The sequence below is a fragment of the Chanodichthys erythropterus genome, chromosome 20 (assembly GCF_024489055.1).
Source record: "Chanodichthys erythropterus isolate Z2021 chromosome 20, ASM2448905v1, whole genome shotgun sequence".
Taxonomy (NCBI): domain Eukaryota; kingdom Metazoa; phylum Chordata; class Actinopteri; order Cypriniformes; family Xenocyprididae; genus Chanodichthys; species Chanodichthys erythropterus.
The window spans coordinates 203,179-215,033 of NC_090240.1; the positions used below are offsets into that span (position 1 = coordinate 203,179).

Genomic DNA, 11,855 nt, shown 5'->3' on the forward strand with positions numbered 1-11,855 from the left:
AAATAAACATGTGAAACCTCTCAGTCTGTGTGTAATGAATGAATATGATATATACAAGTTTCACTTTTTGAAAGGAATTAGTGAAATAAATCAACTTTTTGATGACATTCTAATTATATGACCAGCACCTGTACACGAGCTGCGGTCCTTTAGACCAGTGGTTCCCATCAGTCAGGCGTGTTTGATTAGATGTCTCCCTGATCAAACACACCCGATCCAACTCATCAGCTCGTTGGTAAAGACTCCAAGACCTCAGACGGGCGCATCAGACAAGAGTGACATTCAAGACGTGCAGTGCTGGTTTGGGAACCGCTGCTTTGGAACAACGGCGACCGTTTCATAAGGGTGCGAGACGGTGCCACCCTGCCAGCCACCCCACCGCAGGTACATAGAGACTCCTTGTGAAGCTCCAGCGACATTCCCTCTGCTATTAACCACAACGATTTGCAGTCCCCCAAAAGGGGAAGCACACCGTTCCTGGAGACACTGCAATACCAGGTCGATGCGTGGAGTGGACGGAGCAAGCCCCGGTTCCGGCTCCATGAGCCAAAAATCCATTTAATATGTAGTCCCCAGATAGGGGACGTATCAGATATTAAACTGATAAGAACAGATTTTTTTTTTTTTTTTTTTTTAAATTTTTTTTTGTCACCATTTTCAATCTTTCACTTTTTCACACAAATTTTTTTTTTTTTTTTTTTTTTAAAACAAGCAATAATAAGTAACGTCAGCCATTGTGTGTTTGTCTTGTTTGTTTCAAGTCCATGTGTTTATGTGTGTGTTAAAATGTGTGGGCATCTTAAAAGTAAAATACAAAATTTAAAACAAGCATCTCGTTCTTTTTTCTCTAATAAAATCCAATTTCATTTGATAAAACACAATAAAAACAACAATTAATAGCCTTTAAAATGTTCCTATGTTGTGCAAAACCGGGGGTGAGTCCTTAGCAAATTAGTCTTCACCCCACTCTCCAGAACAGGCACGTGAGATGCCACTTCATGGGCTCAGCGGAGATCCCCTCTCCTCCGGCCCGCTGGCCCGCTGTTCCCGTAGCCAGATTGGTGAGGGTGCATCTACGGGCGGCCAGGGCTGTTGGCGGCCGGGACCCTCTCCGTGCGACCCCGGCCCCCCCGTCCGAATATCGTCGTCCGGTACCCCTGCAGCATTGATGTTACCTTTAGCTCGCATGCATGGAGGGTCACCGTAACGCCCTTCCCTACCAGCAGGTTTCTGGTGGCCCAGATGGCATCCTTGATGACATTGAGGGTGAGCCAGAGCGAGGTGAATTTCTGTGCCGTCAAGTCCTTCAAGCCCCGGCCCACCCCAAGGATGGCGAGCTGGTACCCGAACTGGGCCCCACCCGCTGGTAGGCACGGGAAATACAGGGGGCCGGTTTTGGCCCACAGGTCCCGCGCAGCGCCGCACTCCCAGAGCAGGTGGTGGACGGTCTCCGGGGAATTGCAGCCGGACCGAGGGCAGGTGGGGTTTTTGGCCATGCTTCTGGAGTGCATAACTGCCCTGACCGGGAGGATCTCATGAGCCACCATCCACGATAAGTCCTTGTGCCTGTTCTGGAGAGCGGGGTGAGCAGCGTTCCTCCAAACTTGTTTGGCCTCACGTAATGTGAGGCCTGGAACTGGACTCACCGGTTCCCGGTCCTGCACAAGAGAGACAAGATGCTTGTGATTAGTTAAAATGGTGACATCTTCACTTTCTAAAAAGTATTTCTTTAAAAACTTTTTTATAAAACTGTACTCTTTAGGCAAGTTAAAAGACACTGGGGTTTTCAAGTCCACTGGTAAAATTTTCAATGTTCTTAGGTAAGACCCCATCCAAAATCGCGCCATTGCAGCCGTCTTGTTTTCTTTGGATGGGGTCATGGCATAACTAATGTGCAGGGCGGTGAAGCGGCTGCCTAAAAACAGGTGGGGGTCTGGGAGGCCTTTTCCACCATTCTCCGGCCTTTTCTTCACGATCTCCCTCTTCAGGCGCTCCCACTTAGACCCCCACAGGAAATAAAACACCGCACTCTCCAGCTCCGCAAGGAATCGCCGAGGGGGACTAAAAACAGAACAGACAAGTAAAATTAGAGGTAAAATCACAGATTTAAAAATTAAAACCTTGCCCTCAAACGTCAACTGTCTTAGTCCCCAAAACCCCAGTCTTTGCCTAACTTTCCCTAACATGTCAGTCCAGTTTCCCCGTCCTCCACCCTCGCTGTCAAATTTTACTCCTAAAACTTTAAAATCGTTGTCTTTAAAAGTCAAGTCGAGTTCACCTGTGTCTATGTCTCCCCACGGCCCGAAGAGCTGGGCCTCGGACTTGTTCCTGTTAAGCTTAGCGCCCGAGGCCCGACCGTACCAGTCAGTCAAGTCCAAAGCTCTTCGTATGGATAAAACGTCCGTGGCTAAAAGAGTTACGTCGTCCATGTATAAAACACAGGTCGCCGTCAGTCCACCCGTCCCAGGCACGTCCAGTCCTTTGATCCATTTATCCCTTCTCAAGATCTGTGCCAGTGGCTCAATACAAGCCACATACAAAAGAGGAGATAAAGGACATCCTTGACGGACACCACTGTGGATATTCACAGATTTGGAAAGATGCCCGTTTACAAGGATTTTGCTGACCTGTTACCTTGTACAGCAGTCCCACCCAGGCTATAAATCTCTCTGGAAACCCCATTTTTTGCAGTACCTGAAAAAGGTACTGGTGCGAGACTCGGTCAAATGCTTTTTCAAAGTCTAAATTTAGCACTACTAGCCGAATATTTCTGTCTCTCGCATAACAGATGGCATCTCTAATCAACACTAGGCTGTCTGTTATCTTCCTCCCTGGTACGGCACAGGCTTGATCTGGGTGGATCACGTCTTCTAAAACAGTCGACATTCGTTTGGCTAAAATTTTACTAAAAAGTTTGCAGTCAACATTTAAAAGAGAAATAGGTCGCCAATTCTTTAAGTCAGTCTTGTCTCCTTTTTTTCCCAGAAGCGTCACTATCCCTATTCTAAAGCTGTCAGGGAGTCTGTCGAGTGTGTCAAACTCTTTAAAAACTGTGAGTAAGTCGTGTGCTAAAATATCCCAAAACGTCACATAAAACTCTAGGGGTAGTCCGTCTAGTCCTGGGGATTTTCCCCGCTTAAAACCTCTAAGAGCATTCTTGCATTTCTAAAATAGTAAAATCTTGGGATAAAAGCGTGTGTTGTCCCTCCAACTTTTTCTCTATAAAAGACAACACTTCTTTTAAAATCATCACTGTTTGTTCCCTTAATACTGTATAAGTCCTCATAAAATGTTTCTGATTTCATTTAAAATTTCCTTTGTCGTGTTTGACTTCCCCTCCCTCCTGTTTTTAAAGTTGTGATTGTCCCTCCCCGCGTTATGACCTTTTTAAAAAAGTACCTGGTACATTTTTCACCTTCCTCAATATCTCTTTCTTTACTTCTTAAAATAATTCCTTTGCTTTGAGTTTCACTTAGAACAGGTTGACATTTCTCTTTTTACTTCTTTTATTTCTTCACTAAAATCAAAACCATTATTAAAAAGATTAAAATACCTCTGTAATCGCTTCTGCAGCCCCATCATGCGGTTTTCTTCTGTCTATTCTTTTTGTCCTTCCCTATCTTACTAAAAAACTCTTTTGTCCGTCCTTTAACCATCTCCCACCATTGTGCTCGTGTCTCATAGAAGTCTTGGAGAGTTTGCCATTGGCTAAACTGCTCCCTGTATTTTCTAACTACCTCCTCATCCTCTAACAGGGAGCAGTTTAGCTTCCACAAACCTCCACCTACCGTCACACCAACAGGAAGTGATAGAGTGCAGGACAGCATGGAGTGATCTGAAAAAAAGAGGGGGGTTAATCTAGCATCGGTTGGCGGGAAGTCACGTGTAAAAACATAGTCTATTCGAGAGGCTCTGGTACCATCACCATTAAACCAGGTGTAGCCCGCCTCTCTTTGATGCATTGTTCTAAAACAGTCAACTAATTTAAAATCTTTGACTAAACCTTGTAATAAAACCGATGTCTTGTCCACCCTAAAATCCTCTGTTGCCCTTTTCCTGTCTTTCTGAGTTAAAACACAATTAAAATCCCCTGCCACAACTAAGGGGACTCTGCCTAGCATGTGGGGCTGCAAGTCTTCTAAAAGTTCATACCTCTCGTTTTTTTCTGTAAAACCATATACATTAAGAACATTAAAATCTCTACCTAAAAAAGTCAGTTTTGCAAGAGTTGCCCGCCCGTCTCTCACCACTGTGCTACCCTTCACCAAGATATGGGGGTTATTAATTAAAATTGCAACACCATCGTTCTTGTTAGAATTTGACCCACTCCAAATGGAAGGGCCTTGAGGTCCAAAACTCCTCCCACCTCCTGTAACTTGTTAAAAAAGGTAAAGCACATTCTTGTAATAAAACGACATCTGACTTAAAAGACTTTAAAAAGGATAAAATGCTCTGTGCTCGTAAGATGGACTTCACACTTCTCACATTGATAGTGGAGAAAGTGAGTGCCATGAGCAGAATTAAAAGGTATGAACTTATCTTTTGTCTTGAGATTAAAAGGGAAACAGAATTACAGAGGCAGACATTAAAAACGGATTAAAATCATGTGTTGAACTGTGTCACTAGCTCCTATCTTAACCCAGGGGGCCCGGGATCAGGAGGGCAAGTGCCTGATTCCTCAAGAGCCACAGAGGGAAACTCTTGTGACTCTTTCGGTGTCGATGTTCTTAGCTTTATGTGCAAAAAGGACACTTCATTGGGGGATTCTGAGGGCCACATACGATCCAGATCTTCCGAGGGGGAACTATCTGGATGATGCGTTACCCTCAGCTTTTTCTCCTTTTCAAATAATGGAGATCCCGCAGGCCTTTTCTGCACCTGAGCATTTGGGAGTGTACAATCAGTCTCACTCCCACTTGAAACTGTTTGGAGGGAGGAATCGGTCTCCTCCTCACTCTCTGTTTCTTGGTCTTTTCTGTCAGGGGAGGAGGGGACTTCCTCTCCCACCATGTCTGACTTTGCCTCTTTGGCCGCCCCACTTCCTCCTTCCTGTCCAGTCCCTGAGGTTGGCTGGAAATTCAAATTTCCCGCCAAAACCTCAGGCCCCGCCTCCTTGTCTCTTTGTTCCTCCATTTTCTCTTTTTGTGGGGCGGCCATCTTGTTTCCTTTCAATTTGTTGGCAAAACTCTTAGGGCAGTCTCTGTAGAGATGGTTTGTTTCTCCACAAAGATTGCACCGTCTGCCATTGGTACAATCATCAAAACTGTGACCAATTTCTCTACACTTCCCACATACTAACTCTTGGCATGCTTCAGCGAGATGCCCAACTCTGCCACACTTCCTGCACAGTTTAGGCATTCCTTGATAATGTATGTAGCCTCTGTTCTCTCCAAGCACAATCATAGAAGGCAGATGTTTCAGGCCCTGGTAGCCCCCAGCGTCTTCCCATTGTTTAATGGGAATTCGCCAGGAGCATGTCCAGATGCCATCTTCATCTAACACTTTGACAGGCTGGCCTCGAACAGTGCAAAATCTACCCAACCAGACACAAATATCATCTCCAGTCACTGTTTCATTAAACATCCTGACAATCACAGTTTTAAGTGTGTTATCCGATAGTTTCTCCACAGTGAACATGGAGAACTGGGCTTTAACTGAATCAAACCTTTGCCAAAAGTCATTAAGAAGGGCAGCAGTTTTAAAACTTACATCAAATCCTTTGTTCTGAGGCAGAGTCATCAAACAATTTAAATCATCACATTTAAAAGCTAAGGTCTTTTGGATCAGCTTCCTGGAAAAGTCCATGCGGGACATTCCCAGGAGCTTCCCCTCAACCTCCCTAAATAAAAAACGAACGCTGTGGTGCCTCCGCACGCCGGCACGGGCAGCCGACATGATGGAGACACCAACAGCCTAAAAACCTTAAAACAACAATAAATACAACAATAAATAACCAAATAAATAACTAAAAGACCTTACCTTAAAACTTGTTGGAGCTTGAAGCAGCAGATTTCAATATACCTCTCAAAAGTTGTGCGACTCGGGATATAAAAGATCTCGAGCCAAGTAACCTCCAAGAGGCGATCGCAGTCTCAACCGTCCAACCAGACACTTGATCTTAGCCAAAAGGCCGAGAAGCGATGCCGTTGCCAAGCAGTGGGGGCAGAGCCGGCAAAGGCGACGCCCATCTGGGCCGCGGTGGGTTTCGTACTTTGCCTCTAGGACCACTGCTGTCGATCAGATCGTTTGTTAAATAGTGGAGATGATTTGAAACAACCTGCTTTCGCGAACTGGTCCTAGGTTTTTCCATCGACCTCCACAAAAGCACCGCAGTACAATTCTCTGGACTCCCTAGGTCGTTCTTGATCAGGAGGGGGAAAAAAAAAAGCTCAACTTTAACATTTGGATAGTGTGACGAGTCCCTCGTTCTTCCTGCTACGGCCGGCCAGTGGGTGTGGCTGGGAGACTCATCAAGTGAACCATGTACACCCGTGCTTCCCTCTATAAAGCTTGGGCTTTGTTTGGCGTGGTGTGTTGCTTGCTCCTGGGTGCTTTGGTTTTGATTTTGGTCTTTGTTTATTTTGAGTTCCTTATTCATTTAAATGTGGTTCTGTCTGATGTTTGGTTATTGATGTGTCTGACAGAAATTGTGTTTGGTTTTGTTGATTTCTGGTTTCATATATTTTCTTATTTATGCTGATAAATCTCTTTTCGTTGCAACCTACCAAGCTGCCTATGTCCTCCGTTTCATTTGTCACGGCTTTGAGCCGGTCGTGACAATAGCGACCACGGGGTCATTTAGAAAACGGCCATGGTCGAGTGCCCCCAAAAGCCTGTCGTCCCTGAAGGAAAACTCAGAACTTTGCGAAACCAGGCGAGCGCACGCAACACCCGATTCCATAAAAGGGGCGTGCAAACACACACGGAGCCACAGACAACGCTACGACTGTTAGAAACCACAGGTTCTCTCGGCACCACCTAATCTTCTTTCAACCAGTATGTCCAGGGGAGAGCGCGAACGCAGTCCCCCACTACCATAAATTATGCAGTCGAGATTCCCACATTTGGGGAATTCGCAGGGGTCAGCACAACCGGAGTGCAATGGCCGAGCCTCGCCCTGGGTGAACCACCTTCCTGATCATGGTGTCTCCCCTGCCAGGTAAGTATGAGTCCCCAGGCCTCCAGTCAGAGGCTACCCTATCCCTCTTTGCCGTCCTCATCAACGGTGACCCCCTCCCCCACCCCAAGCAAAGGAAGGGCGTGTCCCTTCCATTACTTGACTGCGATTTCCGTGACCATGCCTTCAAGCCGGCAAACTGCCAAGCACCTACAGGTGCTGGTCGTATGATTAGAATGTCATCAAAAAGTTGATTTCTTTCACTAATTCCTTTCAAAAAGTCAAACTTGTATATTATGTACATTGCACACAGACTGATATATTTCAAATGTTTATTTCTTTTAATTTTGATGATTATAACTGACAACTAAGGAAAATCCCAAATCCGGTATCTCAGCAAATTTAGAATATTACTTAAGACCAATACAAAGAAAGGATTTTTAGAAATCTTGGCCAACTGAAAACTATAAACATGAAAAGTATGAGCGTGTGCAGCACTCAATACTTAGTTGGGGCTCCTTTTGCCTGAATTACTGCAGCAATGCGGCGTGGCATGGAGTCGATCGGTCTGTGGCACTGCTCAGGTGTTATGAGAGCCCAGGTTGCTCTGATAGTGGCCTTCAGCTCTTCTTAATTGTTGGGTCTGGCATATGGCATCTTCCTCTTCACAATACCCCGTAGATTTTCTATGGGGTTAAGGTCAGGCGAGTTTGCTGGCCAATTAAGAACAGGGATACCATGGTCCTTAAACCGGGTACTGGTAGCTTTGGCACTGTGTGCAGGTGCCAAGTCCTGTTGGGAAATGAAATCTGCATCTCCATAAAGTTGGTCAGCAGCAGGAAGCATGAAGTGCTCTAAAACTTCCTGGTATACGGCTGCGTTGACCTTGGACCTCAGAAAACACAGTGGGCCAACACCAGCAGATGACATGGCACCCCAAACCATCACTGACTGTGGAAACTTTAGGCTGGCCCTCAAGCGACGTGGATTGTGTGCCTCTCCTCTCTTCCTCCAGACTCTGGGACCCCGATTTCCAAAGGAAATGCCAAATTGACTTTCATCAGAGAACGTAACTTTGGACCACTCAGCAGCAGTCCAGTCCTTTTTGTCGAGGCGCCTCTGACGCTGTCTGTTGTTCAAGAGTGGCTTGACACAAGGAACGAGACAGCTGAAAACCATGTCTTGCATACGTCTGTGCGTAGGGGTTCTTGAAGCACTGACTCCAGCTGCAGTCCACTCTTTGTGAATCTCCCCCACATTTTTGAATGGGTTCTGTTTCACAGTCCTCTCCAGGGTGCGGTTATCCCTATTGCTAGTACACTTTTTTCTACCACATCTTTTCCTTCCCTTCGCCTCTCTATTAATGTGCTTGGACACAGAGCTCTGCGAACAGCCAGCCTCTTTTGCAATGACCTTTTGTGTCTTGGCCTCCTTGTGCAAGGTGTCAGTGGTCGTCTTTTGGACAACTGTCAAGTCAGCAGTCTTCCCCATGACTGTGTAGCCTACAGAACTAGACTGAGAGACCATTTAAAGGCCTTTGCAGGTGTTTTGAGTTAATTAGCTGATAAGAGTGTGTGGCACCAGGTGTCTTCAATATTGAACCTTTTCACAATATTCTAATTTTCTGAGATAGTGACTTTGGGATTTTCCATAGTTGTCAGCTATACTCATCAAAATGAAAAGAAATAAACATGTGAAACCTCTCAGTCTGTGTGTAATGAATGAATATGATATATACAAGTTTCACTTTTTGAAAGGAATTAGTGAAATAAATCAACTTTTTGATGACATTCTAATTATATGACCAGCACCTGTACACGAGCTGCGGTCCTTTAGACCAGTGGTTCCCATCAGTCAGGCGTGTTTGATTAGATGTCTCCCTGATCAAACACACCCGATCCAACTCATCAGCTCGTTGGTAAAGACTCCAAGACCTCAGACGGGCGCATCAGACAAGAGTGACATTCAAGACGTGCAGTGCTGGTTTGGGAACCGCTGCTTTGGAACAACGGCGACCGTTTCATAAGGGTGCGAGACGGTGCCACCCTGCCAGCCACCCCACCGCAGGTACATAGAGACTCCTTGTGAAGCTCCAGCGACATTCCCTCTGCTATTAACCACAACGATTTGCAGTCCCCCAAAAGGGGAAGCACACCGTTCCTGGAGACACTGCAATACCAGGTCGATGCGTGGAGTGGACGGAGCAAGCCCCGGTTCCGGCTCCATGAGCCAAAAATCCATTTAATATGTAGTCCCCAGATAGGGGACGTATCAGATATTAAACTGATAAGAACAGATTTTTTTTTTTTTTTTGAAAAGTTTTATTGTCACAGTTTTCTGAACTCACAACAAAAACAAAAACAGATCAAACAAAACAAAGCAAAAATCACCAGATTCTCCAAAAAACATCACATCTCAAAACTTCAATTTTCGAGCACACATTTTTTTTTTTTAAAACAAGCAATAATAAGTAACGTCAGCCATTGTGTTTTGTCTTGTTTGTTTCAAGTCCATTTTGTGTGTGTGTTAAAATGTGTGGGCATCTTAAAAGTAAAATACAAAATTTAAAACAAGCATCTCGTTCTTTTTTCTCTAATAAAATCCAATTTCATTTGATAAAACACAATAAAAACAACAATTAATAGCCTTTAAAATGTTCCTCTGTTGTGCAAAACCGGGGGTGAGTCCTTAGCAAATTAGTCTTCACCCCACTCTCCAGAACAGGCACGTGAGATGCCACTTCATGGGCTCAGCGGAGATCCCCTCTCCTCCGGCCCGCTGGCCCGCTGTTCCCGTAGCCAGATTGGTGAGGGTGCATCTACGGGCGGCCAGGGCTGTTGGCGGCCGGGACCCTCTCCGTGCGACCCCGGCCCCCCCGTCCGAATATCGTCGTCCGGTACCCCTGCAGCATTGATGTTACCTTTAGCTCGCATGCATGGAGGGTCACCGTAACGCCCTTCCCTACCAGCAGGTTTCTGGTGGCCCAGATGGCATCCTTGATGACATTGAGGGTGAGCCAGAGCGAGGTGAATTTCTGTGCCGTCAAGTCCTTCAAGCCCCGGCCCACCCCAAGGATGGCGAGCTGGTACCCGAACTGGGCCCCACCCGCTGGTAGGCACGGGAAATACAGGGGGCCGGTTTTGGCCCACAGGTCCCGCGCAGCGCCGCACTCCCAGAGCAGGTGGTGGACGGTCTCCGGGGAATTGCAGCCGGACCGAGGGCAGGTGGGGTTTTTGGCCATGCTTCTGGAGTGCATAACTGCCCTGACCGGGAGGATCTCATGAGCCACCATCCACGATAAGTCCTTGTGCCTGTTCTGGAGAGCGGGGTGAGCAGCGTTCCTCCAAACTTGTTTGGCCTCACGTAATGTGAGGCCTGGAACTGGACTCACCGGTTCCCGGTCCTGCACAAGAGAGACAAGATGCTTGTGATTAGTTAAAATGGTGACATCTTCACTTTCTAAAAAGTATTTCTTTAAAAACTTTTTTATAAAACTGTACTCTTTAGGCAAGTTAAAAGACACTGGGGTTTTCAAGTCCACTGGTAAAATTTTCAATGTTCTTAGGTAAGACCCCATCCAAAATCGCGCCATTGCAGCCGTCTTGTTTTCTTTGGATGGGGTCATGGCATAACTAATGTGCAGGGCGGTGAAGCGGCTGCCTAAAAACAGGTGGGGGTCTGGGAGGCCTTTTCCACCATTCTCCGGCCTTTTCTTCACGATCTCCCTCTTCAGGCGCTCCCACTTAGACCCCCACAGGAAATAAAACACCGCCCTCTCCAGCTCCGCAAGGAATCGCCGAGGGGGACTAAAAACAGAACAGACAAGTAAAATTAGAGGTAAAATCACAGATTTAAAAATTAAAACCTTGCCCTCAAACGTCAACTGTCTTAGTCCCCAAAACCCCAGTCTTTGCCTAACTTTCCCTAACATGTCAGTCCAGTTTCCCCGTCCTCCACCCTCGCTGTCAAATTTTACTCCTAAAACTTTAAAATCGTTGTCTTTAAAAGTCAAGTCGAGTTCACCTGTGTCTATGTCTCCCCACGGCCCGAAGAGCTGGGCCTCGGACTTGTTCCTGTTAAGCTTAGCGCCCGAGGCCCGACCGTACCAGTCAGTCAAGTCCAAAGCTCTTCGTATGGATAAAACGTCCGTGGCTAAAAGAGTTACGTCGTCCATGTATAAAACACAGGTCGCCGTCAGTCCACCCGTCCCAGGCACGTCCAGTCCTTTGATCCATTTATCCCTTCTCAAGATCTGTGCCAGTGGCTCAATACAAGCCACATACAAAAGAGGAGATAAAGGACATCCTTGACGGACACCACTGTGGATATTCACAGATTTGGAAAGATGCCCGTTTACAAGGATTTTGCTGACTGTTCCCTTGTACAGCAGTCCCACCCAGGCTATAAATCTCTCTGGAAACCCCATTTTTTGCAGTACCTGAAAAAGGTACTGGTGCGAGACTCGGTCAAATGCTTTTTCAAAGTCTAAATTTAGCACCACTAGCCGAATATTTCTGTCTCTCGCATAACAGATGGAGTCTCTAATCAACACTAGGCTGTCTGTTATCTTCCTCCCTGGTACGGCACAGGCTTGATCCGGGTGGATCACGTCTTCTAAAACAGTCGACATTCGTTTGGCTAAAATTTTACTAAAAAGTTTGCAGTCAACATTTAAAAGAGAAATAGGTCGCCAATTCTTTAAGTCAGTCTTGTCTCCTTTTTTTCCCAGAAGCGTCAC

The 11,855-nt window shown here is 46.1% G+C and overlaps 1 non-coding gene and 2 pseudogenes across 1 annotated transcript; all 3 read right to left on the bottom strand.

Annotated features, from left to right (window-relative positions):
• Positions 1–461: 461 nt before the first annotated feature.
• LOC137010277 (U2 spliceosomal RNA) lies at positions 462–641 on the bottom strand (annotated as a pseudogene).
• A 6,362-nt stretch (positions 642–7,003) lies between these two features.
• On the bottom strand, positions 7,004–7,167 carry LOC137009892 (U1 spliceosomal RNA). The gene has a single exon (XR_010892981.1). It is a non-coding gene; the product is annotated as a U1 spliceosomal RNA (small nuclear RNA).
• A 2,094-nt stretch (positions 7,168–9,261) lies between these two features.
• On the bottom strand, positions 9,262–9,440 carry LOC137010214 (U2 spliceosomal RNA; annotated as a pseudogene).
• Between the last annotated feature and the right edge of the window lie 2,415 nt (positions 9,441–11,855).